Here is a 16,916-nt window from a genome sequence, read left to right as displayed (position 1 = left end):
TTTGTTATTGTGCCCTGCAGGATAGGACTGTACCCCCTCCTACTTTGACTTCTTAGCTTGCTTTTGTATAGCATTTTATAGTTTACAAAGACCTTCCGTATACGTCTTCATGCATGATGTAATACCCAATTCTATCAGACTGGCATCAGGACTTTCATTTTAAACATAATGAAACATAGTGCAGGGAGATCAGCTCGGTGCTTTGTGACCACCTACAGGGGTGGGATAGGGAGGGTGGGAGGGAGACGCAAGAGGGAGAAGATATGGGGACATATGTATACGTAGAGCTGATTCACTTTGTTATAAAGCAGAAACTAACACACCATTGTAAAGCAATTATACTCCAATCGATGTTAAAAAAAAAAATAATGAAACAGCCTCAAGAGTTAAAGTTTACCAGCTCAGGATCAAATGGTGTTGGATTGTCTCAATGGGGTCAGTCTTGAGGCATGTTGGACCAGTGGAGAAGGGTAAACACCAGTTTGGAGGCAGCTTGATGGGTGAGGGCATCATTGTGTTGTTCAGTGGCATGTGGTTGACAGTGGTGGAAAAGATCCGTGGCAGAGAGGGCTGCATTTCCCATGGCTCCAACCAGCATGTGGGTGTGTGGGTGTCACCCCTCAGTGCAAGGACTGGGCTTCCCAGCTAAAACGATAGAGCCATTGAAGAGGGAGCATTGTCTCACCTCATGCTTACAAGCTCTGTTTCTGTGACAGTCCTGCATCAGAGTCCCTGGCAGCCTTTGCACCTTGATTTTAGTGACCTTAAGAAGAGGCGGAGGCAGGTTGAGTACTTTTTCTAATGTGACAGGGCGCAAAAATAAAACTCAGAGTTGGGCAGGGGTCTTGTTTAGGCAACATTCTCCTGTTGCACTTCTGAGTCATCTTTTAGTCAGATGGCCCCAGATGACCTGGATCTTCACTGTATCAGTCAGAGAAACAGAACCAAGAGGATAAATGTAGGAAAACAGAAAGACTTCTTATGAGGGATTGGCTCATGCCATCTGCCGTCCGCAAGCTGGAGGTCCAGGAAAGACAGTGGTATGGTTCCAGTCCCAACCCAAAGGCCAGAGAACCAGGGGTCCAATGGTGTAAGTCTTGCCCTGAGACTGAAGGCCTAAGAACCAGGAGTGCTGATATCTGGGGGCAGGAGAAGACAGATGTTCCAGCTCAAGCAGAGTGGGAATTCACCCTTCCTCCACCTTACTGTTCTATTCAGGCCCTCAAGGGACTGGGTGATGCCCACCCACATTGGGGAGGGGGATCTTCTTTACTCAGTCTACAAACTAAATGCTAATCTGTTCCAGAAACACCCGCAAAGTCACACCCGGAAATGTTTTACCAGCTCTCTGGGCATCCCTTAGCCTGGTCAAGTTGACACATAAAATTAATCATCACATTCATTGCTACTTGAGGTCAACCAGTTGTCTGCAAAGCTGGTCTTGCCAACGGTCCTGTGACAGAGACCTTTCTGTCCCCTCACTTTGGATGTTGGGGGACTAGACATGTCTTCAGTGAAACAGGAGCCTTTTGCCACATCAGAACTTGCTACACAAAAAGGACTAACTTCCCAGTTGCTGCTCCAGGGATGGAATGGTGGTCAGAGGACAGAATTCCTACTCTACTCTGAAAATCTTTAAAAATCTTTAAATACTTGTTTATTTACAAGATGGAAGTTGTTTGGGGGCAGTGACTATATCTTATCTTTCTAATGCTCACAGCATTAAGGAAATATTCCCTGAGTTTACTTCCTACATTTTTTGTTTTTAGGGGTAAAATACATATAACCATAATGTTTTCATGATGAGTTGACCCTTGATGAAGTGTCCTCTGTTATCTCGAGTAGTAGACTCCATGTGCTGAAGTCTACTTTGCCTGATATCAGTGTAGCCACACCAGGTTTCTTGTGCTGCATGTTTCCATGATATATCTGTGTCTGTGTATTTAAAGTCCATTTCTTATAAATAGCATGTAGTGGGTCTTGCTTTTCTATCCAGTTAGATCATCTCTGTCCTTTTAATTAGTGTTTAGTCCAACCATATTTAATGGTTGAGTTTAAGTGTACCATCTTGCTATTTATCATTTTCTATGTCTTACCTGTTATTCAATATTTGTTTCCACCTTAATAGAAAAACAAAATGCAGAGCAAAGAAAGTAGGCCCTCTCTGTATGATCATTCACAACACAATCTTGAAAAGAGTGCTGCTGGATCACAATTCCAATACAACATGAATGAGGCATCCTGGAGCCAGGGCATCATGTCTGTCCTGCCGTCCTTTCATTGGACCTCATAGCTAAGGCTACTGTTGCCTGTCATCCTTTTCCATTTAGCCACAGTTCTTGGCGTATATGAGAAATACATTAATGGCTTTAAGTACCTGGCTTTGGTACCCCACCAGTGGATCTTAGGGTTATGTCAGTTTTTTAGGCTCAGAATTTGATAATCACTACCTGTTACACACAGCCCGGTGTATGGAGTAGAGACCAGCCTATTATCACTAATTTACACCTGTCTTCACACTCCACCTGTGTTCCCCAGTCCATAGCAAGGATTGATATTGATTGTTGTTTTGGTTTCTACTCCTGACCGACCACCTGTTTCCACCCTACCCAGTGTCATAGACCCCACCCAGGACTGGAACACTGTCTAGCATTCCAGATGTATCACAGGGTGCCCAGCTGTCCTTCTCTACTCCTGCCCAACCTCTCTCTTGGGCACAGCACCTCAAACACCCCACTGCATCTGCAGATTCTCCTTCTACAGCCCGGTAAGGCCTCCTCAGGCCTATCCCACCTTAGTGAGCTGGCTGTATGCGAGTTCCAACTCTACTCCTCCCTGCTCCCTCTTGCCTCATACATAAGGTTTGGGCTTTAACAGCCCTGATCAGACCATCCCTTAAGCACAGTGCTCAGCTCTCGACACCACATTAGGTAGAATGAATGGATGGATGGATGGATGGATGGATGGATGGATGGATGGATGGATGGATCGATTGGAGGGTTTCTTGAGATGTAGAGTTTAGACCATGAGGGAGTCTTGAAAAATGTAATGTGAGAAATGGTCCAGGGAGCTGGCTATATTTACCCTGGGATGGAGAGGACTTAAAGAAGGCATGATTCTGTATAGTACAAACCTTTGGCATGCTACCTTGGAGAAGAGGAAATGGTTTTATTCTGCGTGACTCCAGGAGCAAGAATTGAAACCATTTATGTTATATTTTGCTATAAGGTATGTAAGTATGTTTACCTTTGAGATAGGTAGTTGTGCTAGAAAAAAAAAAAGTGAGCTGGATGCCAGGTGTGGTCAGAGTGTCTTTCCCCAGTGGTCACGTGTCAGAAGTGTTTGCCTTCACTGGGTGAGAGGTTGCCTGCAGGACCTCAAAACATGTGATTCAGCAGGTCTGAATTTTGAAATTATTCTTGATTAATAGTGGGCCACCAGGGATTTTAAGGAGGGGAAAGGTGATCTGGATGACTTTTTGACTAGGATCAGTAACCTATTGAATATGAGCTAGTGAGGCAAAGAGGACACCCTAGTTTGGTGACCTCAACAGCACTCCCACTGGCGGGGTTTCTCGGCCCCTCGAGGCATCCCTTCAGGCCCTGCTGCTTATCCCCCTCTCTGGAATCCCCTTCCCACCTACCTGCTTCCTGATGGAGACCCACTGGTCTGACCGAGGTCTGTTGCTCCCCAGTTGGACTCTCCTGGGACCCTGTGTTTCATTCGGACCATCTCTGCCTCCCAAATCTGCCTTCCCCTGAACAGTTATGGGTGGTGCCCTCTCCTTCAGCACACAGAATCTTCTAGAACTTCAGGCTTTCTGCATCCCCTCCACCTGTGATCCCCGGGGGCTCAGTGATCCCCAGGGGCTGCTCGCCACGTCACATCCGGTTCCCACCTTGGGGAACTGCCAGTCTCCCTTGAAAATCTCTAGCTCCTCTTTGTTTTCTCCCACTGTTCTCCATGGTGCCTCACACTCCGGAGACCCGCATTGACCGTGTATTCTGGGGAGTCTCACATTCACACGTGTGTATATATGGAACGTGATGGAGAAGCAGGAGCTTCTCCCCTGGATCCCCACAGAGACACTCAGAGGAAGTCAGGGCGTTTAGAGATCCACAGAGAGGCACAGGGGGTTAAGAGCAGGAAAATGGCTCTTACCCCAGGTCCCTGTGGAGATCACACCTGGCCGTTCCACGTAGCCTGTTCTCAGAACCATCAGGGTTTAGATATTCTTAGGCTGAGTGAAACGTGACGGGTTGGCTGCCATGGCAACACAGTTATAAGTTCCCTTTTGGCAATGAATTTTCAGTTCAGAAGGCATTCTAGGATTTCTACTTCAACCCACAAGTGTAGGATTTCCTGAAGCAGGTCAGAAGCTAAGGAGCTCGTTCGTGCTCGAAAGTCTGCAGCCTAATGCAGTGATTTTTGTGTCTTAAGCCACACTGTGTGGGAAGGTGGTTTCAAGACAGAATCGGAAATAGGGAATGTTATGCTTTTTGCTTTACGGTTTTCCGGGAGATTGGGCAGGGCTCTAAAAACTTAGCTTCACCTGGAAATTTGCATAGCCTAAGGTAATCATACCAGATGCTTCAAGCAGAAATTGAGGGGATGATAATTCTGTAGCATCTGAAACCAGTCTCCTTCAAGGTACAGAGCTGAGCTCACAGATGAGTCTCAGACCAGACCTAGTGTGTCATCATCAAAGGGAGGGAATTCCACTTTCCCTTGGTTTCACTGCAAAGTGCAGCTGTTCCATGGGGATGTGTGCACTGCTGAGTTCAGGCTCCTTATAAACATTTGCAAAGATCCACATGGCAGCGGAGGTTGTGTCCACAGGCTGTATGTTTAGAGAAGTGTTATCAACTCGTAAAGCTTAATAGACTAACGTTTACTGAGTACCCGGAAAGTTCCAGACATGGAGCCGGGGGTGCTGAGTGATGGAGACCAGGAGGCAGACACAGGTGTTGCCTCCAAAGATCCATCATCAAGTGCAGAGGTGAAGACAAGTATGTATGTGAACATGATGTATCCCTGGGGTGAACCTATCTATGTACCTTATAAGATATCACATAATGGGTTTTAATTCTTGCCTCCACAAGATAAATGCAAAAAGGGGGGTTCCAAGCACCATGGGAGGGCCAAAGGGGGTGGATTACATGCAGTCGAGGGACCCAGGAAAGGCTTTGTGAAGGTGGCATCAGAGGCTGGCCTTGGAGAGGGTGCCTTTTAAGTGGGTGGGGGTCGGGAGACCTGCCAGGTGCAGAACGCACTGGTAATAAAGACTCTACAAGTGATGGTTAGGGTATGTTTGGGAAACAGCAAGAGTAGTTCAGGGTGCCTGTAATTTAGTGCTTGTGAAAAGAGTAATAATGTCAAATCGGGAAGCCAAGCGAGGACCACCTCCTGGTGGGCTCTGGTTGCCTTTAAAGGTTTCTGAGCAGAGAAGTGATGTAATACAAGTGTCCTGGCATGTATTTCCCAAGCAGGGGATTGCAGGGGAACAATCAGATTACTTTCTCTTCTAGGAGATTAAAGTTACAGACGGGCCCAGGGAATGTCTGTAGAAGCCCATTCCAATCTGGTTTTGGCTACTTGGTTTCTTTCCTGTGTTTAAGGCTTTCAAAGCGTCCAGATGGTCTCTTTCCCCCCAGTGACTTTTAGAAATAAGTTATTCTTCAAATCTATCAAGGGATTGTCTTTCTTATCTCGCTCACAGAGGGGGAAGGGAAGGAAAGGATGTCCTATGTTTGTATATCGAACATTTGGCAAGCATCAGAGCAAGGGTATGTTTTCCAAGCCCAGAAGGCTCTGGGCTCCCTTTCCAGGCTGTAAATTGGCATTTGGGGAATTGTCTCTTTCTGTACATTCCCTCCTATGAGATGTGACATCTAAGTGGGCATTTTTTCTGCCAGACTCAGCCAAGGGAAGAGGTTAGAAACAGAAGCTTCTTAGGATTCAGACAGCAGGGAGCCTACCACGTGCTGGGATAACATCTACTTTCTGGGTTCCCACCAAAGGCAGAGAGTGAGGAGTGGGTGGACAGGGGTGTTGTGAGAAGAGGCAAGTGAGAATTGAGAAGGGGAGTGATGGAGAGAGAGAGGGAGCTGGAGTAGGAATCGGTAGGAGTCAGTATCATCTTATAGAAGAAGCCTGTCAGTTAGCATCTAACAGAGCTTTCCAGATCCTGGGCCCTTGACAAGACTCTCTTGTAGTCCTCACATCCATTGAAGCAGTTAGATACAGGGGCTCCATTTTGTAGAGGGGTGTTTTGTCTCCTTGAGGTTCGGCCACCTGCCCACACCTAGCTGCCCAAGGAGGTGCCAGGTTGTGACCCATGTTCCAAAGCTCTCCTGACACGGAGAAGCCTGGAGGGAGGAGTGGGTGGATGCAGGGCTGTCCAAGGGGCAGGCTCGGGGGTCCGCTCAGGGGGCAGATCCTGAGCCTTCTGGGCAGGGAGGTCCAGCCCGAGTCTGGAAGGAGGCTCCGGAGGCCATCAGAGCGGGGCTGCTAGGGAGCCTGTGCCATGTGGGCTGCTCACGGTGCGGGCTTTATTCCCCAGAATGGCACCACTGCGGAAAGCAAAGGACCATCTGGAGAAGTGGAGGCCAGTTTGTAAGGGCCGAAGTGGAGCAGATGACAGGGGTAGGTAGGGTGGGGTGGAAACGCTTAGGGAGCCCAGAGGTGAGGCCTGGAGATGGATGGCAGGGTGCACTGCACAGCCGTGGGAATGCACTTGATGCCACGGAACCGTGCATGTAAATGTGGATGCATTAATGGTGTATTAATGGTATTCTGTGTATGTTACCACAATAAAAAAAATTGTTTGAAAAAAAGAGGGACTTTGCTGGTGGCGCAGTGGTTAAGAATCTGCCTGCCAATGCAGGGGACATGGGGTCGAGCCCTGGTCCGGGAAGATCCCACATGCCGCGGAGCAACTAAGGCAGCGCACCACAACTACTGAGCCTGCGCTCTAGAGCCCGCGAGCCACAACTACTGAGCCCACGAGCCACAACTACTGAAGCCCTTGCGCCTAGAGCCTGTGCTCCACAACGAGAGAAGCCACCTCAATGGGAAGCCCGCGCACCGCAAGGAAGAGTAGCCCCCACTCACCGCAACCAGAGAAAGCCCGTGTGCAGCAACGAAGACCCAACACAGCCAAAAATTAGATAGATAGATAGGTAGATAAAAAGAGAAAATAGAATAAGGCCTGGCTCCCCCTCCCCCCCCCCCCCCCCCCCCCCCCGTCAGTCAAGTCTATCAGTGGGCGGGGCTTCTTGGCTTCCAGCTCAGGGAGGGGGTGAATGCGGAGCTGGCCGCCCACCCTGCGCCTCTGGGCCGACCTCACAGCAGACGCACACGCCCAGCCTTGGGGACAGGATTCTAGCGCTGAGGCGTCTCTGGCCACAAGGATGTATAAAGTTTATGAGGCAAAAGGTCACCTTCTCAGGGACTAGAGTGGAATTTGATGTTCATTAACTGTGAGTTTTTAAAAGCCGAGCTTGGGTCTTCCCTGGTGGCGCAGTGGTTGAGAATCCGCCTGCCGATGCAGGGCACACGGGTCCGAGTCCCGGTCCGGGAAGACCCCACATGCCGCGGAGCAACTAGGCCCGTGAGCCACAACTACTGAGCGTGCGCGTCTGGAGCCCGTGCTCCGCAACGAGAGAGGCCACGACAGTGAGAGGCCCGCACACCGCGATGAAGAGTGGCCCCCGCTCGCCGCAACTGGAGAAAGCCCTCGCACAGAAACGAAGACCCAACACAGCCAAAGATAAATAAATAAAGCTGAGCTCATGTCCTTCTTCACTAAAGTTGTCTCCTTAATTCGTTTTAGATTGAGTATCCAGACTGCTCGCAAGTGGGGTTACGGACGCGGAGGAGGAAGAAGCGGGCAGCTGGAACGCTTGTTTTCAGTTTCCTTTTTTGGTAATCGAGACCACTGTGTCCCGGCACATATTGTCATGTTTAGTTTGCGCCTGTTTTTTTGCGGGGCGGGGGTGCGGGCGGAGGTGTGGGGAGTAGGTGGAAGGTGGTGCGAGGGGAATGGCCTTGTGTGCACTGCCGAGGGCCAGGGAGGAAAGCCAGGCCCCTGGAAACCTCCACTTGAGCTGTTGGTTTGCAGATGAAATCTCCTTATTTGAAGACCGCTGTCACACAGCTTAAGGGCAAGGGGCACACAGCCTTTGAAGAGAGATGGTCTGATTCCAAGTTCAAGTTCCATCACGTACCATGGGGTTTTAGGCAAGTTGCTTCCGCCGTCTTGAGCTTCGTGTTTCTAATCTCTAAAATGGGACAAATAGTTCAACCTACCCTGTGGGTTAGTACGAGAATGTGTCCAAAACAGGTAGTACGGTGCCTGGCACGTGGATGCCTTGATAAATGGTAGTTATTATTCTTTCTCCAACGCCAGAATCTAGGGATGATAAAGTCGGAAGTGTGGGGATCTTGGTGCATCAAGGAAATAACAGCCCCCTTCCACAGCCATGAACCGGATCCAGTGGGTCGTGTGTGATGTGCCCAGCCGGCTACATGCTTAGCACCTGCTCCTTTATGACTGGTTGGGGAGTGTCACTGTGACTTGGCTGCTAGTCTAATCCTCATCACGCTCCCCCCACCCTTGCCCGAGAGTGGCTTTTCTTACCTAAAATGGCAGCTGCAGGGTCTTGTGTGATTCCTGCTGGGTGAGGACCCCTGGGGGCCGAGGCCCTGGGCGCTCCGTGGGGCTAAGTCGTGCCGACCAGCTACAGAAGGAACCTCGTGGCACCAAGGCATGTGCAAGAGAAATGCACCCAAGACCTGATCATCCCTTCCAAGAGTATGACTTTAAAAACACGTACTCATTTCTAATTGCACAAGCGAAACATGCACGCATCTGGTATTTGTATAAAAATGTATGTGCTACAGATAAAAGCAGAGCTTCCTTTACAACTCTGAGTCCCAGGCCCCTCCCCGAAAGCAACCTTGTTAACAGTCAAGATCCTTCCAGACCTCAGACCAGGGTTTTACATGCATACATGTGGACCCTAAAAAATAGTTTGGTGGGCTTTTTTTTTTTTTTTTTTTCATAAGCGGTATAATACTATATGAATGGGTCTACAACTGGGGGGAGGTTACCACTTGATAATACATGTTGGAGATTTTTTCCCTTTTCATCCTTTAATTTTGCATAGTATTTCACTGGGTGGACAGGCTGTAGTTTATTTAGCCCTTCCCTTACTGACGGGCATGAAAGTTGTTGCTACTTTTTCAATCTTATTAATAATTCTGCTGTGACCGTCGTCCTTTATCCCCACTAGGAACATCTGTGCATATTTTCCTAGATGGGTAATGAGAAGAGGGGAACATACAACTTTTATAGGTTAAATCCAGAACAAAACATAAACTTTCATGGCTTTATTCCCTGAGAAGGAATAAGACAGATGAATCAAGGGTGTGTTTAAGAAAAAATAATGGGCAGGGAGACAGATCAGAAAAGCATATACTTTGAAGCAGTTTTTAAAGTTAGGTAATAAATATTAGTCTGTAGTTTTTGATACACTCAAAATATGTATAGATGGGCTTCCCTGGTGGCGCAGTGGTTGAGAGCCCACCTGCCGATGCAGGGGACACGGGTTCGTGCCCCGGTCCGGGAGGAGCCCACATGCCGCGGAGCGGCTGGGCCCGTGAGCCATGGCCGCTGCGCCTGCGCGTCCGGAGCCTGTGCTCCGCAACGGGAGAGGCCACAACAGTGAGAGGCCCGCGTACGACAAAAAAAAAAAAAAAATATGTATAGAGCTGTATGGCTTCATACTGTATTTTAAGATCCTTATAGGATCCATCTGGATTTTAAAAGTTTGGCCAAGGACTTTTTGAAAAAGAAGAGGAGTATCCTATCACATGATACACTATAAAAGCCCCATGAGACTGGTGTCCTAACCCACAGCTAGACAGATCGAAGTAGGTCCAATCAGACCTTAGTATAAGTTAGAATCCTGAGGAAGGAGGTAATATAAGCTGTGTGAAAGGGAGGAGTATTTATTTATTTATTTTGGATTTTATTTTGTATATAGCAGGTTCTCATTAGTTATCTATTTCATACATATTAGTGTATATATGTCAATCCCAGTCTCCCATTCATCACACCCCTCACCCCCCAGCTTAAGGGAGGAGTATTTAATAAAATGTGGGAGAATAATTGATTTGCTTTTTGGAAAAAAATGTATTTATGTACTCACATCATACCATATACCCAAATAGATTCTAGGTAAATCAAAGAAAGAAACATGAAAAATTAAACCTTAAATCAGTATAATACTCTTAGAAAACAATTTGGCAACACAGAGCAAAATTCTTAGAAATGTTCATTACTTCTAGTCTAATAACCTAAGAATTTCACTTTCAAGTGTCAGCCCTAAAGAAATAATCCTGATAAAGAAAAATGTGGCATGTTATTTTCTTGAACATTATTTAAAATAGTACAATGTTTAGAAACAGCCTGTGTGCCCAACCAAAGTAATATATCTAAATAAATTAAAGAGTAATCTTATAATGAAATAGATTCAGCCATGAGAATAGTGAAACTCTCAGATTGTAAGGTTTTTATGAAATGAAAGCTTGAGAAAGCCAAATTCAAAATTGAAAATACAGTGTAGTTTATAACTAGGTTAAAAAAAAATGATGCCAGTAAAAGAAGTCATTTTTGAGTGGTGACTTTGTTTTTTCTGTTTTGAACTAGTTTCCAATTTTTAAAATAATTAGCATGTAATAGCTTTATAATTCGTTATTTCAGTCAAAACTCTTTTGAGCACTTACCGTATGCCAGGTACTGTATTAGGGTAATAACTGCACTAGGGTAATAGCAGTAAAAATGAGAAACAGAGTCCCTGTTTTATAGTGTAATGGAAGAAAGAGATAATTAATCATTATTTAGTCAACTGATCTTGCTATTAGGGGCACGAGCAGGTTGCTGAGGTAGTCATTAGGGGAGGTTACTTACAAGGTGGTGAGGAAAGACATCTGAGGCCGTGACACAGGAACCAGAAGGATGACAATGAGCCTGATGTGCAGTCATGGAACAGCATTTCAGGAAGGTGGAACAGCAAATTGTTAAAGAGGTGGCTAGGAATAACTTTGGTTGTTTGTATAATGGGACTATAATTAAGGCATATTTAAATCTTCTCAGAGCTAATATTCCTTTTTCATTTGTCATAGAATCTGGCCATAACCATGCAGTGGGTAGGATTCTGTAATCTAATGCCTTTCACACGTAAAATTTGCCCTGACCATGTTATTGAAGCTTTCAAGTTTGCAGGGACTTGTGCCAGATACCAAGGCAGGAAGGACAGCCCTTGAAAGTTGGCAGAAACACATCCCTGTGCTTGAGTATCTGTTTGTCATCTGTGGTTTAAGGATTTTCCAATAATATTTTTACCTATTAAAATATTAGCTGAGAACTGGTTCTGGGACATGAGGTTATGGACCGAGACTGTATGTAATTATAATGGTCAACATTTAGTGGATGGACAGCTTCCCAAATACCGCCATGCACAGTCTCACCATTATCTGTATCTCCACTTTCTGAAAGAAGAAAAAATAGTTGCCTAGCCTGAGCTGAGTTTGAAGCTAGCTCTCACTGAATCCCACCCCCAGCTCTTTCTCCTCTAAGGAGAGGTGGCTCCGAGGCTACCTGTCTTGATTCAGTAGCAGAAAATCCTGTATCTGGCTTTGATAAACTCTCCCAAGCAAACAGACTTTGGACTGAGTCAGACCCTGGATGTGGCCGTGGACCAGTCATCAGCCTCTGGGAAGTAAACAGGAGCATGCTCAAAGCTTATAAATCTTCGTGGCATTTCCCAGTTGGGCTGGGCTGGTGGCGGGAACCCTTTGGGTTTTTTTCAGCCAGTACTGATGATGCCAGGAAAATACACCACACATCAGGAGGAAAAGTAGAACCTGGTCCTTAGCTGCCCTTTTCAGAAGGGCTGGAGACAATACTGAATGCTTGAAACCTGTGAGTGTGAAAGGCCCCAGGGAAATGAGCCTTGGACCCAGATGCGTCAGGCCAGGGATGCCTTTGGAGAGAGAGCAGGGGCAGAGCAGGCTGGCTTGCCTCTGGGCCAGTTTCTGCTCTAGGCTTACCCTCCCTGGTGGGCCCCCCGTGATCCATGGTTCAGCCTTCCTACTCTCAGCAGCCTTACCCGGATGCCCTGAGATCAGAGGGGCTGCCTTTAGGTCACCTTGGACCGAGTTCAGAGGTCCACAGGGCGAGGGGGAAGCTTCACCTTGGCCTGCTGTTCCCTTGGGAAACAGCAGTGACCCGAGGCCTGGAGCTTAAGGAGCCAGTCGGTGGCTCCGTGAGCCCCACTCAGCAGTGGTCCGCACACCCAGGGCTGGGGCAGGAATGAACTTGGCCCCCATCGCCAGTAGTCGCACATCTGTCAACTGCTGGGTTTGGAGGTGCCCACACCATCAGGCCCTTTCATTCTTCCTCTCCCATAGCCCGAGATGCCACGAAAGCTGAGCACGCACATCAGAAGGCCAGTGGTCAGATCTTTAAATAAAATCCTGAGATCTCAGTGACCATGAATAGCACCCCTGCCTCCCAAGGGAATTCCTGCATTGGCAAGTTACTGTGGGTCTGTTTTCCTCCCGCTGTTCTCATGGGAGAGAATCCCAGCCCTGGCCAGAACTGGACAACTAGGGACTAAAATGCCCAAGGAGGCTTTGACCAAACATTCAGATTCAGAGGCCTCGGAAGATGTCTTTGAGGCCATAACTGAGGCTGTAACTGAGGACCATGACTCGCCAAAGTCACCAGCTCATCAGTGACAGGACTGGGACTAGATGGAGGTGCCCAACCTTCTACTGTGATGCCAATTGTCTGGAATGAATTTCTGGGAACCTAAAAAAACCACACCCTCCTTTCCACTTTACCGGGGAGTCTTTTCTCCCTTGCACCGTGGAAAGTGCTCGGAACTGAATAAGAGCTGCTAGCAGCCTTCTCACGCAAGGATCTGTGGTTTCAGTTTTACCTCCTTTGGTAGGTCTAGAAAAGCCTTGGGGGTTGGAATCAGTCTTCCATGACCTAGTGCTTCCCAGTCATCCTTCCATCACGGACAGTGGAAAATGATGTTTGCAAAACTCCCTGGGGAGATACAGATTTCCCCCGCGAGAAGCTTAGAACCTAGATCGAAGTGTCGCAGGATGGAACAAGTTCAGTTCCCATCAGCAAGGTCCACATGCATACAACTGAGTAATTAATATTCTTTCTCTCTATAGATATATGTCTATATCTCTATATAGATATATAGAGAGAGTGTGTGTGTAGTGGGATGCAATGAGGACATTTATTCATTTATGTATGAGTGGTAATTAAAATTATCATAATTATCTTAAAAATTTATTTTAAAAGTTACTGAACTCCTAGACCCATGATGCCTTTTCCAGCCATAACAGGAAAGGATTTTTTTTTTTTTTTTTTGCGGTACGCGGGCCTCTCACTGTTGTGGCCTCTCCCGTTGCGGAGCACAGGCTCCGGACACGCAGGCTCAGCGGCCATGGCTCACGGGCCCAGCCGCTCCGCGGCACGTGGGATCTTCCCGGACCAGGGAATGAACCCATGTCCCCTGCATCGGCAGGCGGACTCTCAACCACTGCGCCACCAGGGAAGCCCACAGTAAAGGATTTTTGTAATGGACATTGATAAATAAGCCCTGAGGGGCTTCCCTGGTGGCGCAGTGGTTGAGAATCCGCCTGCCGATGCAGGAGACACGGGTTCGTGCCCTGGTCCGGGAAGATCCCACATGCCGTGGAGCAACTAAGCCCGTGAGCCATGGCCGCTGGGCCTGTGTGTCCGGAGCCTGTGCTCCACAACGGGAGAGGCCACAACAGTGAGAGGCCCGCATACCGCAAAAAAAAAAAAAAAAGCCCTGAGGACAATGCAGCAGGCTGTTCATAGCTGAGTGGACTGGCTTCTTCCAGGCCTAAGAAGATGGACATCCCCCCAACACGTAAAATCAGTTCTTGTTTAAAAAAAAAAACCAGTTCTTGTTGCTTGTTGGAGGGCGCCGCCATAGTCAAATGAGAATGGGTATAAAACATTTATGGAGGTTGATTTAATGCAGGACCAACGTGTATGGTTGATAGGTTAATGTGTATCATATCAAAGAGCGAGACATAATATACAGAATTTTTGAACTTTATTTGACCAAGAAAACCCCCTTTTGTCGCCATGCGAGCATCATGAGATGAGCATTATGTAGACCTCACCTTGGCAGTGCTTTCTAGTGCATTAATCTGAAGATTTACCTTTATCTCTCTGTAACTGAACTTAATCGGTAAACTTCCCTTTCTGTGATGGCACAGAATGGACCCAGGGCAGCGCAGTCTCTCCTGATTTTAATCATGGTCAATTCAAGAGTTAAGCCCTGGCCTTTGAAGACCCTGTCCTCTTCTTCCATCATCTCTGGAGTCTTTCTGAAACATGATGTGTGTCCTGAATTTACCTGGGCTTCCTGTAACCCAGCATCTCCCCGTGAAAATTCAGTCTTTTCTCACCTCCATTATGTCCTGCAGCTCTTAAGGATTTGGTGTGTAGGATACACAAAATAACCTAGTCAGCTGGGCCTGGGAGAGAATCAGAAAAGAAAATGCATTAACTTCAGGGATCATTAAAGCCAGTTCCTGATCTTACCAGAACAGGGAGTCAGAACAGACTTGGGATAGGACTTCACAAGGATCACAGTGAACCCAGCACTTACTTTCCAAAGGTGGCTCCTGCTTCTCTGTTTGTTGCTCATTTTTAAGTCACTGAACTTGTTTTTTTTTTTTTTTTTTTTCTGTACACGGGCCTCTCACCGCTGTGGCCTCTCCCGTTGCAGAGCACAGGCTCCGGACGCACAGGCCCAGTGGCCATGGCTCAAGGGCCCAGCCGCTCCGCGGCATGTGGGATCTTCCCGGACCGGGGCACGAACCCACGTCCCCTGCATCGGCAGGCGGACTCTCAACCACTGCGCCACCAGGGAAGCCCCTCTGAACTTGTTTTTATTTCAACCTGCATCCCTTCCTTCATGAAGTGCTTTATTCCATGCCAGGTACTGGATACAAAGATGAAAAGATGGAATCCTTACATTTGAGAGGCTTTGACTGTCCAGGAGAGAGTCAGACTCAGTGTGATAAACTTGACAATAGAATTGGGGAAAGATTACATGGCTCTTTCTGGAGGAATCAGGGAAGGCTTCACAGAGGAGGTAACCCTTGAACCCAGGCTTGGAGAATAAGTAGAATTTCGTCAGTTGGATAAGGATGTGGGGGGCAGTTGGTGGAGATTTTCTAAACAGAAGGAACTACACGTGCAAAGGCATAGATATTTGAGGGAGTCCAGTGTGGTTATGAAGGAGTAGTTCAATCAGGAAAGCTCAAGTTCAGGTGAGGAACAGTCATAAAGATTAATTTACTGTATGTTTACTGTATGTCAGGTGCTATGTCAGATGCTTTTACATCTGTTATCTGATTTTAATCTTCAAAGCAAGCCGATGGTGGAGGCATTATTACCCCCATTGTGTAAATGAGGAGAGTGAACTAAGGCATCTTCATTGATGCAGGCGAGGAGGCCCTGCCATAGGATGAAGGAGCAGCCAGGATGCAATCCCAGTTTTGCCCGGTTCTGAAGCCCATGCTCCTACCCAGGATGCCAGACAGCCTTGGCTTGTCTGGGGAGAGTGGGGGGAAGGGAGCAGGAAGGGAGGGTTGGGGGAGCCCTTGAGCCAGTACTGCCCAGTGGGAGAGGTGCTCCTGCCCCAGCCCTGACCCCTGACCCCTGACCCCTGCCTGCCTGCCTGCTCCTTCTTCCACTTGCCCATTCTCCACGCCCCTCGCCTTCAGCCACAGCCTGCCTGGGGCATCTGCTCTCGCTCCTGCTGGGTTCCTGGCACAGGGAGACAACTCTTCTGACTTTGGGTGGAGCAGAGGAAGGACCAGATTTCAAGTCAGATACAGTCACAGGGACCTCAGGTGGTTTCTCCGGAGTCCACAGAAGAACCGCGCTGTTGTCACTTCTGTAGCTTGGGAGGTTTCGCGGTAGTGCTGGCTGTCATTCAAGCTGTTACTGTCGAATCATTCAGGAAACCGTTCTGCTTTGACTTGACTCTGCTGCTCGCCTCCTCATCCCTCTGTCTCTAAGAGGTTTAAAACAATGGCGGAACGAAGAGACAGGGTGAGAGAGAACTGTGGCAGGAACGTGAGTTGAGGCCTGTGGGCTCACCATCAACCCTTCAGGAGTTCCTGCCTCACACGGAAATGCAGGAGTCTTGGCCTCTGGCCTTGACTGGGTCAGAAGGCACCATGCAGGGTAAGCTTTTCAGAACTGACAAATTGTGTGACCAGCGACCCACTTCAGAGTGCCTCTCGCCCTGAGAGTGGCTGCTCCTGGGCAGTGCACATGGGTAGGTTCCAGAAAGCGTATCTTTCCAGTGTCGCTGGGGAAGCACTTTAGAAACAGTGGGATAACCGTTTTGGAAAGAGCTCTTTTGTGAACTTCCATCTGGAGGTTTGAAATTGGCAGCAGTCTGTTGAGAGTCATAAGGCTCCTTGACAAGAATCACAGAGAACTTGAGCTGCGACCTGGCAGCCCAAAGCAGTGATCGCACGTCGGTGTTCAGAAGTGGTGTGAAAAGGGTGAAGGGTGGGCAGTGAGGGTCTTGGCAAACTCTGGGACCCGATGCTTTTTCCATCCTTTGCCCTCTTCCAATCTTTATTGGCTGTTTTCCCTCCAAACTCATCCAGTTGTCAGCTGTTGCCTTTGCATCTCCGTTTGCCTTGAGCTTCTCTCAAGATGAATATTCCAGAATTTTCTCCTACAAGGGGCCAGGTACTAAACATTTTAGACTTTTTGGACCACACAGTCTATGTCGCAACTACTCTGCCATTGTAGTGGGAAA

The 16,916-nt window shown here is 47.8% G+C and overlaps 1 protein-coding gene across 1 annotated transcript in view; it reads left to right on the top strand.

Moving 5' to 3' along the window:
• The window catches only part of LOC131752394 (coiled-coil domain-containing protein 3-like), a 101,209-nt gene that overhangs the window by 67,066 nt on the left and 17,227 nt on the right, over positions 1 to 16,916 (top strand). The window lies entirely within an intron of this gene.

Source organism: Kogia breviceps, chromosome 3, assembly GCF_026419965.1.
Source record: "Kogia breviceps isolate mKogBre1 chromosome 3, mKogBre1 haplotype 1, whole genome shotgun sequence".
NCBI lineage: Eukaryota > Metazoa > Chordata > Mammalia > Artiodactyla > Physeteridae > Kogia > Kogia breviceps.
This window is presented reverse-complemented; position numbering and strand designations above follow the sequence as displayed.